This window comes from Bubalus bubalis, chromosome 3 (genome assembly GCF_019923935.1).
Source record: "Bubalus bubalis isolate 160015118507 breed Murrah chromosome 3, NDDB_SH_1, whole genome shotgun sequence".
NCBI lineage: Eukaryota > Metazoa > Chordata > Mammalia > Artiodactyla > Bovidae > Bubalus > Bubalus bubalis.
In genome coordinates this window covers 85,217,554-85,234,439 of record NC_059159.1, presented here as the reverse complement: position 1 = coordinate 85,234,439, position 16,886 = coordinate 85,217,554, and the positions used below count along the sequence as shown (strand labels likewise).

The window sequence follows — 16,886 nt, the reverse complement described above, 5'->3', positions numbered from 1 at the left end:
TACAGAGAAGTAAGAGAACAGTCATCCTGAGTGGCCTGACCATACTATATACCTTAATTTAAAAATACTTTATTGCTAAAAATCACCAGTGATCAACTGGACCTTCAAATTATTTTGTTGGTGAAAGTTTGAACTATTCAGAGAATTACTGCACTGTGGCACAAAGACAGTGAGTGTGCAAGGGCTGTTGAAAGTGGTATTGACAGACTTGCTTGACATGGGGTTGTCACAAACCTTCAATGTGTAAAAAATGCAATTATCTGGGAAATGGGATAAAACAAGTATGCCGGTACTTCCTCACAATGTAGCAATTCCCAGTGTGCTCTCCAGATTCACTGGTCCTTCCCCTGCACCAGCCATTCATACAGCTCTTTCCTGTTTGTGGTTCTGGCCACTGATTTTCCCTTAAGAGTGCAAAGCGTAGTCACTCGGTCGTGCCGACTCTTTGCCACCCCACGAACCACAGGCCACCAGGCTCCTGAGTCCATGGGATTCTCCAGGCAGAATACTGGAGTGGATTGCCATTTCCTTCTCCAGGGAACCTTCCCCACCCAGGGATCAAACCTGGGTCTCCCACATTGGAGGCAGATTCTTTACTGTCTGAGCCACAAGGGAAGCCCTGACAGTGCAAAGCTACCACTTACAAGTTTGAGGGAAAGTTCTAGGCTTTCCAGAAACTTTTAAATAAGTGGTTATTGTTTTTCTTGAGATGAATATTTTTGGGAATGAATGTCCTTGTTACAAGAGCTGAAGGAGGACCTTTCCTGGAAAGAACTGACACCAATAACTTGAAAAAGCCTGCTTCCTTAGCTTTCGTATTTTAGAGAGGAAAATACTCCCAGCTTCAGGCAGGACATGTCTTGGCCTAAGGAAGCTGTGTGGAGTGAAATGTCAAGATAATTTTCTGGCTTCCAGGCTGCTCAGCCTGCCAAGATTACAGATTTATCATTTGCTTTACCTACTTTAACACACTTGGAGCCTTGACCATGGCATTCTGGGTAGGAAAATACAAGGGAAATCAGCGGAAATAGCTCCTGTTTGAAGGTGCATTAACTCTTTCCTAAAGTATATTGTCAGTTCCTTGACTTCAGGAGAAAATTCTCAATGTCCCTTTGAATAATAACTGTACTTGCATCCTTTCCACCTTGACTCAGTGGTAAGAGAGAGAAGTCACTTAGTCGCTTATGTGACCTCATGGACTGTAGCCTCTGATGCTCCTCTGTCCATGGGATTCTCCAGGCAGAATACTAGAGTGGGTTGCCATTTCCTTCTCCAGGGGATCTTCCCATCCCAGGTATCAAACCAGCATCTCCTGCATTGTAGGCAGACGCCTTTACCATCTGAGCCATCAGGGAAGTCTATAAGAGTGCACAAGACACAAATAAGGGGATTTCAGAGAATACAGTTGTTGCCAACCAATAACCTGTGGTGTACCTACTTGGGTCCAATTGAGAACTAGTAAGGTAATGGCATACTGTAAATGAGGAAGTTAACCTGGAAGAGAGAGAGAGAGACAGAGAGTGTGTGTGTATGGGTTTACTGATCAAGCAGCAGGGAAGGGCTTCAATATAGACTAGACCTCTCAAATCTCTGCTTCAGGTTACAGACTTCATCTTTAGATTGCTTCTCTGCAATTAATGGAGAGGGCTGACAGCTTACAGTAAAGGATCAGATTCCTGATCTCCAAAGAAGAAGATTTAGCTTTGGGACCGGGGACCAGGCTTGATCACTCAAGAGCTTTTGTATAGCAGGGTTTTATTAAAGCATAAAAAGGGACAGAGAAAGCTTCTGACATAGACATTAGAAGGGGGACGGAAGAGCCCCGCTCACTAGCCTTAGTGAGGGAGCTATATATTTTAAACTGGTTATTATAATAATGAAAAGAAAGTCTCAAGGTTTACATATCCTACTAGATCCACTCCCACAATATACATTTTAAGATAATGGGATAGAACTAACCATAGAAGATCTATCACACTCACTCCTACAATGTACATCTTAAGTCAGCAGGTTCTTGCTAAGGAGAAACACATCCTCGAGCAAGATACCTTGTTCTATTGACTAAGGCAAAGCAATCTTGAAAAAAAAGTTTTTTTTTTTTCTCCTCCTTGAGAACTCCAGACCCTATATCCTCCTGGACAGCGCCAGACCCCTCTCTCGTCCTTGGGGACCCCCAGACTTCTTATCAATCTGCCTAGGAACTGACACTCTCAGACATCTCTAATTTCTAAGGTTAATACATGTCAGTTGCTCAGTTGAGTACAACCCATTTGCAACTCCGCGGGACTGTATCCTTTTCATACTGTTCATGTGATTCTCAAGGCAAGAATACTGAAGTGGTTTGCCATTCCCTTCTCCAGTGGAACCACATATGTCACTTACGGACCAACCGAGACAGCATATTAACAAAGCAGAGGCATCACTATGCCAAACAAAGGTCCATCTAGTCAAGACTATGGTTTCTCCCGTAGTCACGTATGGATGTGAGAGTTGGACCTTAAAGAAAGCTGACTGCTGAAGAATTGATGCTTTTCAACTGTGGTGTTGGAGACGACTCTTGAGAGTCCCACTGAATGCAAAGAATCCACCAGTCCATCCTAAAGGAAATCCGTCCTGAATATTCATTGGAAGGACTGATGCTGAAGCTGAACTCCAATACTCTGGCCCACCTGATGCGAAGAACTGATGCTTTGAAAACTCCTGATGCTGGGAAACATCGAAGGCAGGACAAGAAGCGGTGACAGAAGATGAGATGTCTGGATGACTTTACCGACTCAATGGTCATGAGTTTGAGTAAGCTCTGGGAGTTGGTGATGGACAGGGAGGCCTGGCTTGCTACAGTCCATGGGGTCACAAGACTAAGACACGTCTGAGCAACTGAACTGAAATGGACTGTACCCCACAGGCTCCTGGTCCATGGAATTCTCCAGGCAAGAAAACTGGAGTGGACTGTCATTTCCTTTCTCCTGTATATGAAGTAGTTTTGAGTTATTTTCTCTCTTCCTTCAACACTTTGGGGACACTTGGGGGGCAAGACTACGTGGATAATTTTTGGACTCATCTGGCTGTCTTTGTGGGGCTTCCAGGTGGCACTGGTGCTAAAGAACCCACCTGCCACTGCAGGAGACATAAGAGACCTGGGTTTGATCCCTGGGTCGGGAAGATCCCCTGAGGAGGAAATGGCAACCCAGTCCAGTATTCTTGCCTGGAGAATCCCATGGACAAGGGAGGCTGTTCATTGGGTCCTAAAGACTCAGACATGACTGAAGCGACTTTGCAACGCACACCAGCTTGTCTTTGTGACTGTTTAACATCCTTTAAATATTACACTTCTTCCACTGTTTGGCTGAGCTTTTTTTTAGATTTAACTTGCACTTTGCCATTTTGTCAGCAGAAATGTCACTTATCTTTCTTCACTTTCATGACATTCAGATATATATATACGTTTTATTTTTGCCCAAACACTACTGTTTTGCTTTCTAGGAAAGACCAAATGCGAGACAAAATATCCAGTCTTGAAAATCACAGAAAATGCAGTGAAGCTCCTCTGCCATTCTTTTATTTCCCTTTGTATTAACCCTAGGATGAAATGGAACGTACGCCAGGAGTAGAGAGACAAACATCGACCAGCAAATCACTATAGAATTATAAGTTCCTAAATCTTTTATTGTTATTCAAATTTAAAACCAACATCATGAGTAAGTAAAGAAACAGGGCTATTTCTCCCTGACACAGCCTGGCCTCATGGCTCCGCATTCTCAGCATGAAACAGAGATGGATACACAAGTCAGCCCAACATTCGATGTACCGCATGAACAACTAAAAGTCACTGATTTCTCTGATACAAGCTTCTAAGAATATATAACACCACCTCTGAATTCCCTATAGCCAACTCAGAAATTCTGAGGAAAACAAATGTTCAACAGCTAAAAGAAGGTTTGAATAATAGAAGCTGTAGTGGCAAAATAGAAATTGCCTACTAAAGATGTAACTATTACAATTGGATAATGCCTCCATCTAAGTAGTATTCTTACCTGGAAAATCCCATAGACACAAAAGTCTGGCAGACTACAGTCCATAGGGATGCAAGAATCGGACACAACGGAGCAACTAACACACACACTCGTAGACAAAAACACACTTTAGCTCTCAGCATCTTGGCTGCTGACCCTTGATACCAGGGGACACAGGTCAGAAGAGGAGGTCACCACTGAGAACTCAGGTCCTTAACAGAAACATTCCAGGGAGAGGGTGGGGATCCTGGAAGATGAATGATTTTGCAGAGAAAGAGACAGGCCCCTCCACAGTACATCCTGAACTTCTCAGGATGTGGTAAGCGTGCACTCACGAGTGAGTGTCAGAGAGTTTGCGTGAAGGACACTGTCATTCAGACGAATCGTGCTATTAGAGGTGAAAAACTACCTTGTGAGTGAGGCAGTGTTGGAAATATAATTAATTATCTTGGTTTAGAATTTTCACATTTAAGTGCACAGGAAAGAAACAGGATTCCTGGTGGGGGTATTAGCACAGCCTGTCGAGGACTATGCTGCTGCTGCTGCTGCTGCTAAGTTGCCTCAGTCGTGTCCAACTCTGCAACCGTCATAGACGGCAGCCCACCAGGCTCTGATATCCCTAGGATTCTCCAGGCAAGAACACTGGAGTGGGTTGCCATTTCCTTCTCCAGTACATAAAAGTGAAAAGTGAAAGTGAAGTCACTCAGTCGTGTCCGACTCCTAGTGACCCCAGGGACTGCAGCCTACCAGGCTCCTCCGTCCATGGGATTTGCCAGGCAAGAGTACTGAAGTGGGTTGCCATTGGACTATAGATCTACTATAAAAAAATGGTGGAAAGTAACAGTGATGTCTAGTATGTTATTGCTGACTATCGACTTGAAGAAAAGTGCCACAACCTAAATGTTGAGAGTTATGTTTTATTTGGTGGGAATTCAGGAGACAGTATTTCAAGTCACCCTGAGAGAAGTGCTCCAAGGAGCTGGGGGTGGGAGGAGAGGGGGAGTCAGGTTGTACAGAAGTTTGCAAGTATGGGCAGGTATTCTGAACCTCAAAAGTATTTTTGTGAAGTAGAGAAAACCAGATATCTCAAGTAAAGGAATTTAGCACTTTGCTATGTATGGGAAGATGCAAGAGTCTGTGCTCACTGAAATCATTCTTTTCATGCATCTCACCTATCCTGGGGCCATACCCCTTGCATTTTTCACATCCTGAGTTCCCTTGGTCTCCCTTAGGGAGTGGCTCCAATCTGATAGCTGTCAGACCAGGGGTACATTCCTCCTTCCTGAGCACCCTGGAGGGCTGGAAACTGATGACTTTGTCATCCTGGTGTACTGATATGGCAGGAAACACTCCATTTCTCATGACCTGTGGTCCCAGTGAAATGTAACCTCAGGAACCTGAATGAATGTCCTCAAAAGAGCAGAAACAACTGATTAGCTCATACACTCATAAATACAAGCCTCTGTTCTGATTAAAACAGTAAACAAAATACAGAAATCTAGAGGGGCTGAGGGACTCTGACCTCCTATGTATAGGGTAAGGAGAGAAAAATGCAGTACAGAGTCCAGGAAAAATTTTCTTCTTGACACAAAGAGAAGGACTCTTTTTATGTATTAAAATGTGTATATAAGTATGTACATGTGTATAAGTCTTTACATCCCTTCATAACCTCAGACATTACTTAGTTTCTCATTTATTTGATATCCATTTGGAGGGACAAATCCAAAGTTTAGTGGGAAAACAAAACACTTATTGTTCACATTATTAGAATAGATTCCTTACATTTTCTGGGTCAAATAGAAAGTGTCTAAATGAAAACACAAAATGGATGTGAGAGAGAAAATTTATGACACTGAGTACTGTCTTCCCTATTTAAAGCCTTGCTTTAGATTTATTATTCCCTTTTAATAATAACTGCACTTGCATCCCTTCCACATTGTCTCATTGTAAAACAGAACACAGCCACAAATAAAGGGATTTATTTCAGAGAAGACAACTGTTGCCAACGAATAGCCTGGGGTGTTCCTATTTGGGTAGAATTGAGAACTATTAAGGTAATCCAATTTTAATTCAGGAATTAACAAGGATGTGTCCATGAGTGTGTGCGTGCATGCGTATGTGGGTATGCCTGTGTGTGTGCACGTGTGTTTGCTCATTGAGCCGGGAAGGGCTTCAGTTTAGCCTAGATCTATCAAATCTCTGCCTCAATTTACAGGCTTGTCTTTAGCTTGCTTCTCTCCAAATGACAAATGTAGGGCACTCTAATTTGTTTCTTGAATAAGTTTTGTTCCATTTCTTTCTTCCTTCAACACTTTGGGGCCCCTTTTGGGGGCAAGAATACACATACAATTTTGGTCTCACCTGGCCATCTTTGTGGAGGCTTCCCAGGTGACACCAGTGGTAAAGAACTCGCCTGCCAATCCAGGAGACATAAGAGTCCAAGGTTTAACCCCTGGGTCGGGAAGATAACTGGAGGAGGAAATAGCAACGCACTCAGGTATTCTTGCCTGGAGAATCCCATGGACAGGGGAGCCTGTCCACAGGGTCACAAAGAGTCAGACATGACTGAAGCAACTTAGCACGTGCACATGGCTGTCTTTGAGACTGTTTGACAACTTTCAAATATTATGATTCCTTCCATTTCTTCGTTGACCTTTCTTCAACTTACACTTGCCATACTGTCAGCAAAAAAGACATGTGTCTATATTCTCTTTCATGACATTCAAAATTATATTTGTTTTATTTTTGTCCACAAACAACTATCAAGTTTTGCCTTCCAGTTAAGCTGACATGAAAAACAAAACAATCTCTAGTGTTGAAAATTACAGAAAATATGGTGAGGCCCCTCTGCCATTCTTTTCCTTCCTTTTGTATTAACCCTAGGATGAAACGTTTAGGAACGCAGTAGGAGAGACAAACTGGCCAGTAAATCAATATGCAAAAAATAAGCTCTTAAATGTTTTTTTGCTGTTCTTTAAATTTAAAACAAAACATCATGAGCAAGTAAAGAAACAAGGCTATTTCTCCCTGACACAGCCTGGCCTCACTGCTCTGCATTCTGAGCACAAGACAGAGATGGATCAACAAGTCAGCCCAACAGAAGGAGGTAGACTGAATGAACAACTGAAGGGCACTGATTTCTGTGACAGAAGCTTTCAATAATACATAACACCATCAACAAATTCCATATAGCCAACTCAGAAATGCTGAGCAAAACAAATCTTGAACTGTTTAAGTAAAAGAATTGAACGATAAAAGCTATATTGTCAAAATAAAAATTGTCTGCCAAAGGTGTAACAATTGCCATTGGATAATGCCTCCACCTACTTAGCTCTCCACACTTTAGGTCTCAGCATCTGAGGGCTGCTGACACTTGATACCTGGGGACACGGAGTAGAAGAACAGGAGGTCATCACTGAGAACTCCCCTCCTTCACACAAACATGCGCTGGGAGAGGGTGGGGATCCTGGAAGATGAATGATTTTGCAAACAAAGGGACAAGTCCTTCCACCGTAGAATTCCGAAGTTCTCAGGATGTGGTTAGCCAGCTCTCACGGGTGAGGCACAGAGAGGTTGGGTTGAGGACACTGTCATTCCAGAGGAAAAATGCTACTGGAGGTGATAACCACTTTGTGAGTGAGGTGGTGCTGGAAAGACAATTAATTATCTTGGAATTAGAATCTTCAGACCTACATGCAGCAGAAAGGAAGCAGGATTCCTGGTGGGGATATTGGCACAGCCTGTGCAAGACAATAAAAGTGAAAGTGAAGTCTCTCATTCATGTCCGACTCTTTGCAACCCCAAGGACTGTAGCCTACTAGGTTCCTCTGTACATGGGCTTTTCTAGGCAAGAATACTAGAGTAGGTTGCCATTTCCTTCTCCAATAGATCTACCATAAAAAGCAGGTTGAAAGAAACCATCATGTCTTGTTTATTGTTCCTAACTGTTGATCTGGAGCCTATTATACACAGTGAACTAAGTCAGAAAGAAAAACACCAATACAGTATATTAACGCATATATATGGAATTTAGAAACATGGTAACAATGACCCTATATGTGACACAGCAAAAGAGACACAGATGTAAAGAACAGAATTTTGGACTCCGTGTGAGAAGGTGAGGGTGCGATGATTTGAGAGAATAGCATTGAAATATGTAATTTACCATATGTGAAGTAGATCACCAGTCCAGGTGCAATGAATGGGACATGGCGCTCAGGGCTGGTGCGCTGGGACCACACTGAGGGATGGGACAGGGAGGGAGGTGGGAGGGGAGTTCAGGATGGGGACACATGTACATCCATGGGTGATTCATGTCAATGTATGACAAAAACCACCACAATATGGTAAAGTAATTAGCTTCCAATTAAATAAGTTAATTAAAAAAAGAAAGAAATAGTGACAACCTAAAAGTTGACAGTTATGCTTTATTTAGTGGGAATTCAGAAGACAGTATCTCAAGTCACCCTGAGGGAATTGCTCCAAGGAGCTGAGGGGAAGAGCTGGTTATATAGGAGTTTGCAAGAAAGGGGAGGTAGTCTGAACATCAAAGTAGTTTTGTGAATTAAAGAAAACCAGCTATCTCAAGTTAAGGAATTTAGCACTTTTCCTTTGTATGGGAAGAGGCAAGTGTCTGGGCTCACTGAAAACATTCCTTTCCTGAATCTCAGCTCTCCTGGGGCATTTTTCCTTGCATTTTCTTGCATCTGGCATTTTTTCACTGCCTGAGTTGCCTTGGGCTCACCTTAGGGAGTAGCTGCAATTTGGGAGCTGTCATCCCACAGGTGTATTCCCCCTTCCTGAGAGCCCTGGAGGGCTGGAAACTCTTGAGGACTGTGTCATCCTAGTTTACTGATATGGCAGGAGATACTCCACTCCTCAAGATCTTGTGGCCCCAATGAAACGTAATCTCAGGAACCTGAATGAATGTTCTCAAAAGAACAGAAACAACTCAGTAGTTCATTCACTCTTAATTACAGGCCTCTGTTTTGTGAAACAGAAAACAAACTACAGAAACCAATATGGCCTGAGTGACTCTGAATTCCTATGAGTAAGATAAGGGGGGTGGGGGGAATGCACTTAAGAATCAAGGAAAATTTTCTTTTGACATAGCACAAACAAAAGGAATGTTTATATATATTATACTTAAATGTGTACATAATAAGTATGTACACCTCTATAAGTCTTTACATACTAACATAATTTCAGCCTTTCTTTAATTTCTCATTTAACTGATACACATTTGCTTTGACAAATCCAAACTTTATTGGGAAAATTAACCTTCTACCAAAAAAATTAAGAGTTTAGATTGACTACATTTTCTAGGTCAAATAGAAAATATCTAAATGAAAACACACCGGGGAAGTGAGACAGAAATTTAAGACAATGAGAACCGTCTTCCCTACTTAAAAGCCTTGCTTAGAAAGATTATCATCAGACACCCTACCTCCAAGGTTCCACCAGATGCCGTCTCAGCCAGCCCAGCAGCAGCCTCATCTTCCCCATGGATTTCGTGTTCTCTCTACTGATGGCCCTGGTGCTGGTCATCTACAGCCTGGGAGGATCTCTGGGCTGTGATCTGTCTCAGAACCACGTGCTGGTTTCAAGCAGAACCTCAGGCTCCTGGGCCAAATGAGCAGACTCTCCCCTCACTCCTGTCTGTAGCACAGAAAAGGCTTCGGTTTTCCCCAGGAGATGGTGGAGGGTGACCAGCTCCAGGAGGCCCAGGCCATTTTTGTGTTCCACGAGATGCTCCAGCAGAGCTTCAACCTCTTCCACACAGAGTGCTCGTCTGCTGCCTGGAACAGCACCCTCCTGGAGCAACACCGCTTGGACTCCAACAGCAACCGGACGACCTGGACACCTGCCTGGGGCAGGTGATGGGACAGGAAGACTCCTATGCCCTGGGAAGGATAAGCCCCACTCTGCTCTTGAAGAGGTACTTCCATGGAATCCATGTCTACCTGAAAGAGAAAGAATACAGTGACTGCGCCTGGGAAATCATCAAGAGTGGAGATGATGGAGCCCTCTCTTCATCAAGCAGCTTGTAACAAAGGTTAGGAAAGATGGATGGAGAGCTGAACTCAGCTTGAGATGACTCTCACCGACTAAGATGCCACATCACCCTCATACACTCACCTGTGTTCTTTTCAGTCGACTGATTTCTGCCTTAGCCACCAAATTCATTGAATTACTTGAGCCGATATTTTGTCAGTAGTAATAAAAAGTAGATATAAAAGTATTTAGCTGTAGGGGCATGAGTCCTAAAGTCATGCCGGCCCTGATGTTATCCGTTGCTGATTTACTTATTCCTTCCTGCATCTAACATACTTAAAATACTTGTAAAGTTACAATTCATCTATAAATCATATTAAAATTTCTAAAACATGTTTACCATCTCATGTTATTAATTTTGTACTTTGTTCTATTTATTAAATTCTTATGAAAGAAAATGAGTTTCTTTACTCAAAAATTAAATCCAAACCTCCATTTAACATTTTATTAAACAATGTGTGGTTACATTTTTTCATTCATTCATTCCATTCATATTATACATATATATTTAGTCCCTAAGTGACAGACTGTGTAATTCTCACCAAGGAATACAAGTGAATAAAGCAAATGTAGTTCCTACTGCATGGAAACTCTCAGACTTACAGAGAAGAGGACATAAAAACAGTATTATTTTATTTCAATTATATTAAAGACTGCAAAGAGAAGTAAAGGAAAAATGTTCTCACATGGGAAGCGTTAGGTACATATGATACTGGAAAGACAAATAATATTATATATCTTTCTAAGCTGCCTGCAGGGCTTCCCTGGTAGCTCAGCTGGTAAAGAATCCACCTGCAGAGCAGGAGACCCTGGTTTGGTTCCTGGGTCAGAAGATCCCCTGAAGACGGGATAGGCTACCTACCCACTCCTGTGTTCTTGGGCTTCCCTGGTGGTTCAGTTGCTAAAGAATCTGCCTGCAATGCAGGAGACCTGGGTTGGGACGATCCCCTGGAAGAGGGCTGGGCTACCCACTCCAGTATTCTTGTCTGGAGAATCCCCATGGACAGAAGAGCCTGGAAGGCTATAGACCATGGGTCCCAAAGAGGCCGCCACAATGAACCACACAGTACAGAAAGTCAATGAATTCTCTTTACTTAGTTTCAAGTTACCAAAATCTGGAGAGACTATTTTAGATAGATGTTACCTAAAACATAATTATTTCTATAGAGTTTACCTAAAAGCTCTTTTTTTTCCTTACTCTAAGAGATCAGATACCATTAAAGTTCCAGAGAGCCAGGTAGATCACTTACATGGCAAAGGCACAAGAGAAATACCAATTCCTTCCAGAAAGCTGGCTTAACCAATTACAAAATGCTGTCTTTGATACAGTAGCAGAACTAGCAGAGGCCATTGTTCTCCAGACCTCTGGGCAGCCCCCATTCAATAAGGACAGCCACCCAAAGGCCCCACGTCCTAGTGGACAGCCACCCAGGGATTTCCCTGTTGCTTCTGGGATTCCCCCTGCAATTCTTGGGCACCCTATGGTAGTGGATGGCCACCTCAGGAGTACCTTACAGCTTGGGGATTACAGCCAGCAACTTTTGGGCCCCCTCGGTTAGTAGACAGCCACCTCAGGATCACCCAGCAACTTTTGGGCCCCATGTGCTACTGGATGGCCCTAATAACTTTCCTTTCCCCATCCTGTCTCTTGGCACTCACGGGAGTTTCTGCCGTCTCCTGGCTGCCACCGATTGTTGGGTTGTACCCTGCAGGCTTACAAGACCTATGTTTGCCCAGCTTTGAGACCAAAGAAAGAATCTGCTGTCAAGAACAGAGGCAGGGATGGTTTAACGGATGGGAGGCACTTACATGTGCTGCCCCAGGACATGAAGCAAGGTCCTGGAGCAACACCCCATCACGTGTGGTGCACTGGGAGTGGGAAGTATTAATACATGGTGACAGGCTTCATTCTGAGAGCAATGGAGGGGTGGGGAGTAGAGGGTGGGGAAGTGGGGAATAGGAAAGGAGGGAGAGGCGTGTGGGGGTGGAGAGTGCCAGTCCTAGGGGTGAGATCAGTTGGGCCCATTAGTTATCATGGAAAGCAGTAGAGGGACACGCCCCTCACCACCCCTTTGACAAAAGATCAAATCTGGGGCCTGGGACAAGTACAGAGAAAAGCCAGTCACGTGCATAAGGTGTACTGGTGGGTAGGGGATGTACAGATAGTAAGAAAACAGTCATCCTGAGTGGCCTGACCATACATAATTTATTGCGAAAAATCACCAGTGATCATCCGGGCCTTCGGAGTTTTTTGCTGGTAAAGGTTTGAACTATCCTGAGAATTACTGCAGTGTGGTACAAAGACAGTGAGTGTGCAAGGGCTTTTGAAAATGGCATTGATAGACTTGCCTGACACAGGGTTGTCACAAACCTTCAATGTGTAAAAAATGCAATTACCTGGAAAATGGGATAAAACAAAGGATGCCGGTACTTCCTCACAAAGTAGCAATTCCCTGTATGCTCTCCAGATTCACTCGTGCCTCCCCTGCACCAGCCATTCATACAGCTCTTTCCTGTTTCTTTGTGCTTCTGGCCACCGATTTCCCCTTAAGAGTGCAAAGCGTAGTCACTTAGTCGTGTCGATTCTTTGCCACCCCGTGAACCATAGCCCACCAGGCTCCTCTGTCCATGGGATTCTCCAGGCAGAATACTGGAGTGGATTGCCATTTCCTTCTCCAGGGGATCTTCCCCACCCAGGGATCAAACCTGGGTCTCCCACATTGGAGGCAGATTCTTTACTGTCTGAGCCACAAGGGAAGCCCTGACAGTGCAAAGCTTGAGTTTGAGTTAAAAGTTTGAGTCAAAGTTCTAGGCTTTTCAGAAACTCTTATGTAAGAGGTTATTGTTTTTCTTGAGATGAATACTTTTGGGAATGAGAGAATGTCCTTGTTACAATACTGTAACAACAGCCTTGGCCAAAATGAACTAGAAAGCAGGATCCCTTTTCCTCTTGAGGCTATTAAAAATAATTACAGAGGAAGTGTGCCACCTACTGGCCCAGATGGACTAGGACACTGATCAAGTCTGTAGAACAGGCTTCTTGCTCTTCTAGGCAGAAGTCTGCCTTCTTATTAGCATTTTCTTCAGAGCTAGGGGAGGATCTTTCCTGGAAAGAACTGACACCAATAACTTGAGAAAGCTTTCTTCCTTAGCTTTCATATTTTAGAGAGGAAAATACTCCCAGCTTCAGGCAGGGCATGTCTTGGCCTAAGGAAGCTGCGTGCAGAGAAAGGTCAGGATGTGTTTCTCACTTCCAGGCTGCTCATCTGGCCAAGGTTGCACATTCATCATTTGCTTTACCTACTTTAACACCCTTGGAGCCTTGACCATGGCATTCTGGGTAGGGAAATGCAAGGGGAATCAGAGGAAATAGCTCTTGTTTGAAGGGGCATTAACTCTTAAGCAGTACATTGTTCGTTGCTTGACTTCAGGAGAAGACTCTCAATGTCCCTTTGAATAATAACTGCACTTGCATCCACCTTCCACCTTGACTCAGTAGTAAGAGAGAACACAGACACCAATGAGGCTATTTCAGAAAAAACAATTGTTGGCAATCAATATCCTGGGGAGTACCTACTTGGGTAGAATTGAGAACTAGTAAGGTAATGAACTACAGTAATTGAGGAAGTAAACCAGGAAGAGAGAGCCAGTGTGTGTGTGTGTGTGTGTGTGTGTGTGTGTGTGTGTGTGTGTACTGATCAAGTAGCAGGGAATGGCTTCAATATAGACTAGATCTCTCAAATCTCTGCTTCAGGTTACAGACTGCGTCTTTAGATTGCTTCTCTCCAATTGAGGGATGGGAGGGCTGATAGCTTATGGTGAACAATGTCGGATTCCTGATTTCTGAAGATTTAGCTCCGGAAGCAGCAACCATGCTGATCACTCAAGAGCTTTTGTATAGCAGAGTTTCATTAAAGTATAAAAAGAGAGAAAGCTTCTGACATAGACATCAGAAGGGGGATGGAGAGTGCCCCACTCGCTAGCCTTAGCGAGGGAGCTATATACTTTTTTAATTGGTCATTACAATAAATCAAAAGAATGTCTCAAAGTTTAAAGATCTTACTAGACAAACTCCCACCAAATACATTTTAAGATAATGAGATTAGAACTAACAATAGAAAGATCTTACCAGACCCACTCCAATAATATACATCTTAAGATAAGTCACAAGGTTCTAGTTACAGAGAAACATATCCTCAAGCAAGATACATTGTTCTATTGACTAAGACACTGCTGCTGCTAAGTCGCTTCAGTCATGTCCGACTCTGTGCCACCCCATAGATGGCAGCCCACCAGGCTCCTCTGTCCATGGGATTCTCCAGGCAAGAACACTGGAGTGGGTTGCCATTTCCTCCTCCAATGCATGCAAGTGAAAGTCAAAGTGAAGTCCCTCAGTCGTGTCCGACTCTTAGCGACGCCATAGACTGCAGCCTACCAGGCTCCTCTGTCCATGGGATTTTCCAGGCAAGAGTACTGGAGTGGGGTGCCATTGCCTTCTCCAGACTAAGACACAGCAATGTAGGAAAAAAGTTTGTTCTTTTCTCCTCCTTGAGAACTCCAAACCCTATCTCCACGTGGAGAGCCCCAAACCGCTCTCTTGTCCTTGGGGACCCCAGACTTCTTATCAATCTACCTGGGAATTGACACGCTCAGAGATCTTTAATTTTTAGGTGAAACACATGTCAGTTGCTCATTTGAGTATGACTCTTTTGCAACTCCGTGGACTATACAAAGGGAAAGTTTATTCTCAAGGCAAGAATATTGAAGTGGTTTGCCACTCCTTCTCCAGCGGACCACATTTTCTCACTTATGACCAACCTAGACAGCATTTCAAACAGCAGGGACATTCCTTTGGCAACAAAAGTCCGTCTAGTCAAAGCTATGGTTTTTCCAGAGGTCAAGTATGGATGTGATAGTTAGACCATAAAGAAAGCTGAGTGCCGAAGAATTGATGCTTTTGAACTGGGCTATTGGAGAAAACTCTTGAGAGTCCCTTGGACTGCAAGGAGATTCAGCCAGTCTAACCTAAAGAAATCAATCCTGAATATTCATTGGAAGGACTGATGCTGAAGCTGAAACTCCAATACTTTGGCCACCTGATGCGAAGAACTGACTCCTTGGAAAAGATCCTGATGCTGGGAAAGATTGAAAGCGGGAGGAGAAGGGGATGACAGAGGATGAAATAGTTGGATGGTATCACCGATTCCATGGACATGAGTTTGAGTCAATTCTTGGAGTTGGTGATGGACAGGGAAGCCTGGCGTGCTGCAGTCCATAGGGTTACAATAAGTCAGACACGACTGAGTGACTGAACTGAAATGGACTGTACCTGCTAGGCTCCTCGGTTCATGGAATTCTCCAGACAAGAAAACTGGAGCGGATTGTCATTTCCTTCTCCTGTATGTTAAGTAACTTTTGTTCTTTTTTTTTCTTTCTTTCTTCAACACTTTGGGGACACTTTTGGGGCAAGACTACGTGGATAATTTTTGGACTCATCTGGCTGTTTTTGTGGGGGCTCCCCAGGTGGCACTGGTGCTAAAGAACCCACCTGCCACTGCAAGAGACATAAGAGACCTGGGTTTGATCCCTGGGTCAGGAAGATCCTCTGGAGGAGGAAATGGCAACCCACTCCAGTAGTCTTGCATGAAGAATCCCACGGACGAGAGAGGCTGTCCACTGGGTCTCAAAGAGTCAGACATGACTGAAGCAACTCAGCATGCACACATGCCTGTCTTGTGACTGTTTAACATCCTTCAAATAGTATGATTCTTCCACTGTTTGGCTGAGCTTTTTTTAGATTTAACTTACATGTTGCTATTTTGTCAGCTGAAAAGTCACTTATCTTTCTTCACTTTCATGACAGATATACATATGTTTTATGTTCAGATATACAAATGTTTTATTTTCTCCACAAACAACTATAGTTATGCTTTCTAAGTAAGTTGAAAGAAGAAACAAAATATCTCAAGTCTTGAAGATCACAGAAAATGAGGTGAAGCCCCTCTGCCATTCTTTTATTTCCCTTTATATTGACCCGAGGATGAAATGGAACGCAACCCAGGAGGAGAGAAGCAAACACCGACCAGCAAATCACTATGTAAAATATAAGTCCTAAATCTTTTGTTGTTATTTAAATTTAAAATGAAACATCATGAGTTTGTAAAGAAACAAAGCTATTTCTCCCTGACACAGCCTGGGCCTCATGGCTCTGCATTCTGAGCATGAGACAGAAATGGAAAGACAAGTCAGCCCAACAGACGGATGTACCGCATGAACAAGTAAAGGTCACTTTTTTCCATCACTTTTATGCTTCTATTAGTACATAACACCATCACTGAATTCCCTATAGCCAACTCAGAAATTCTGAGATAAACAAATGTTCAACACTTTAAGTAAAAGAGTTGAGCGATAAAAGCTGTAGTGGCAAAATAAAAATTGCCTACTAAAGGTGTAACTATTGCAATTGGATCATGCCTCCACCTACATAGACAGAAACACACTTTATCTCTCAGTATCGGAGGGCTGCTGACCCTTGATACCTGGGGACACAGGTCAGAAGAGGTCATTACTGAGAACCCGGGTCCTTCACAGGAACACTCTAGGGAGAGTAGGGACCCTGGAAAATGAATGATTTTGCAAACAAAGAGACAAGCCCCCTCCACAGTAGAATTCTGAAGTTCAGGATGTGGTAAGCCTGCCCACACGAGTGAGTTCCAGAGAGTCTGGGCTGAGGACACTGTCATTCCAGATGAAAAGTGCTATTATTGGTGAAAACTATACCTTGTGAGTGAGGCAGTGTTGGAAATACAATTAATTATC

The 16,886-nt window shown here is 43.4% G+C and overlaps 1 pseudogene; it reads left to right on the top strand.

The window, feature by feature from the left end:
• Window positions 1-9,516: 9,516 nt before the first annotated feature.
• LOC123465532 lies at window positions 9,517-10,105 on the top strand (annotated as a pseudogene).
• The last annotated feature ends 6,781 nt before the right edge of the window (window positions 10,106-16,886 follow it).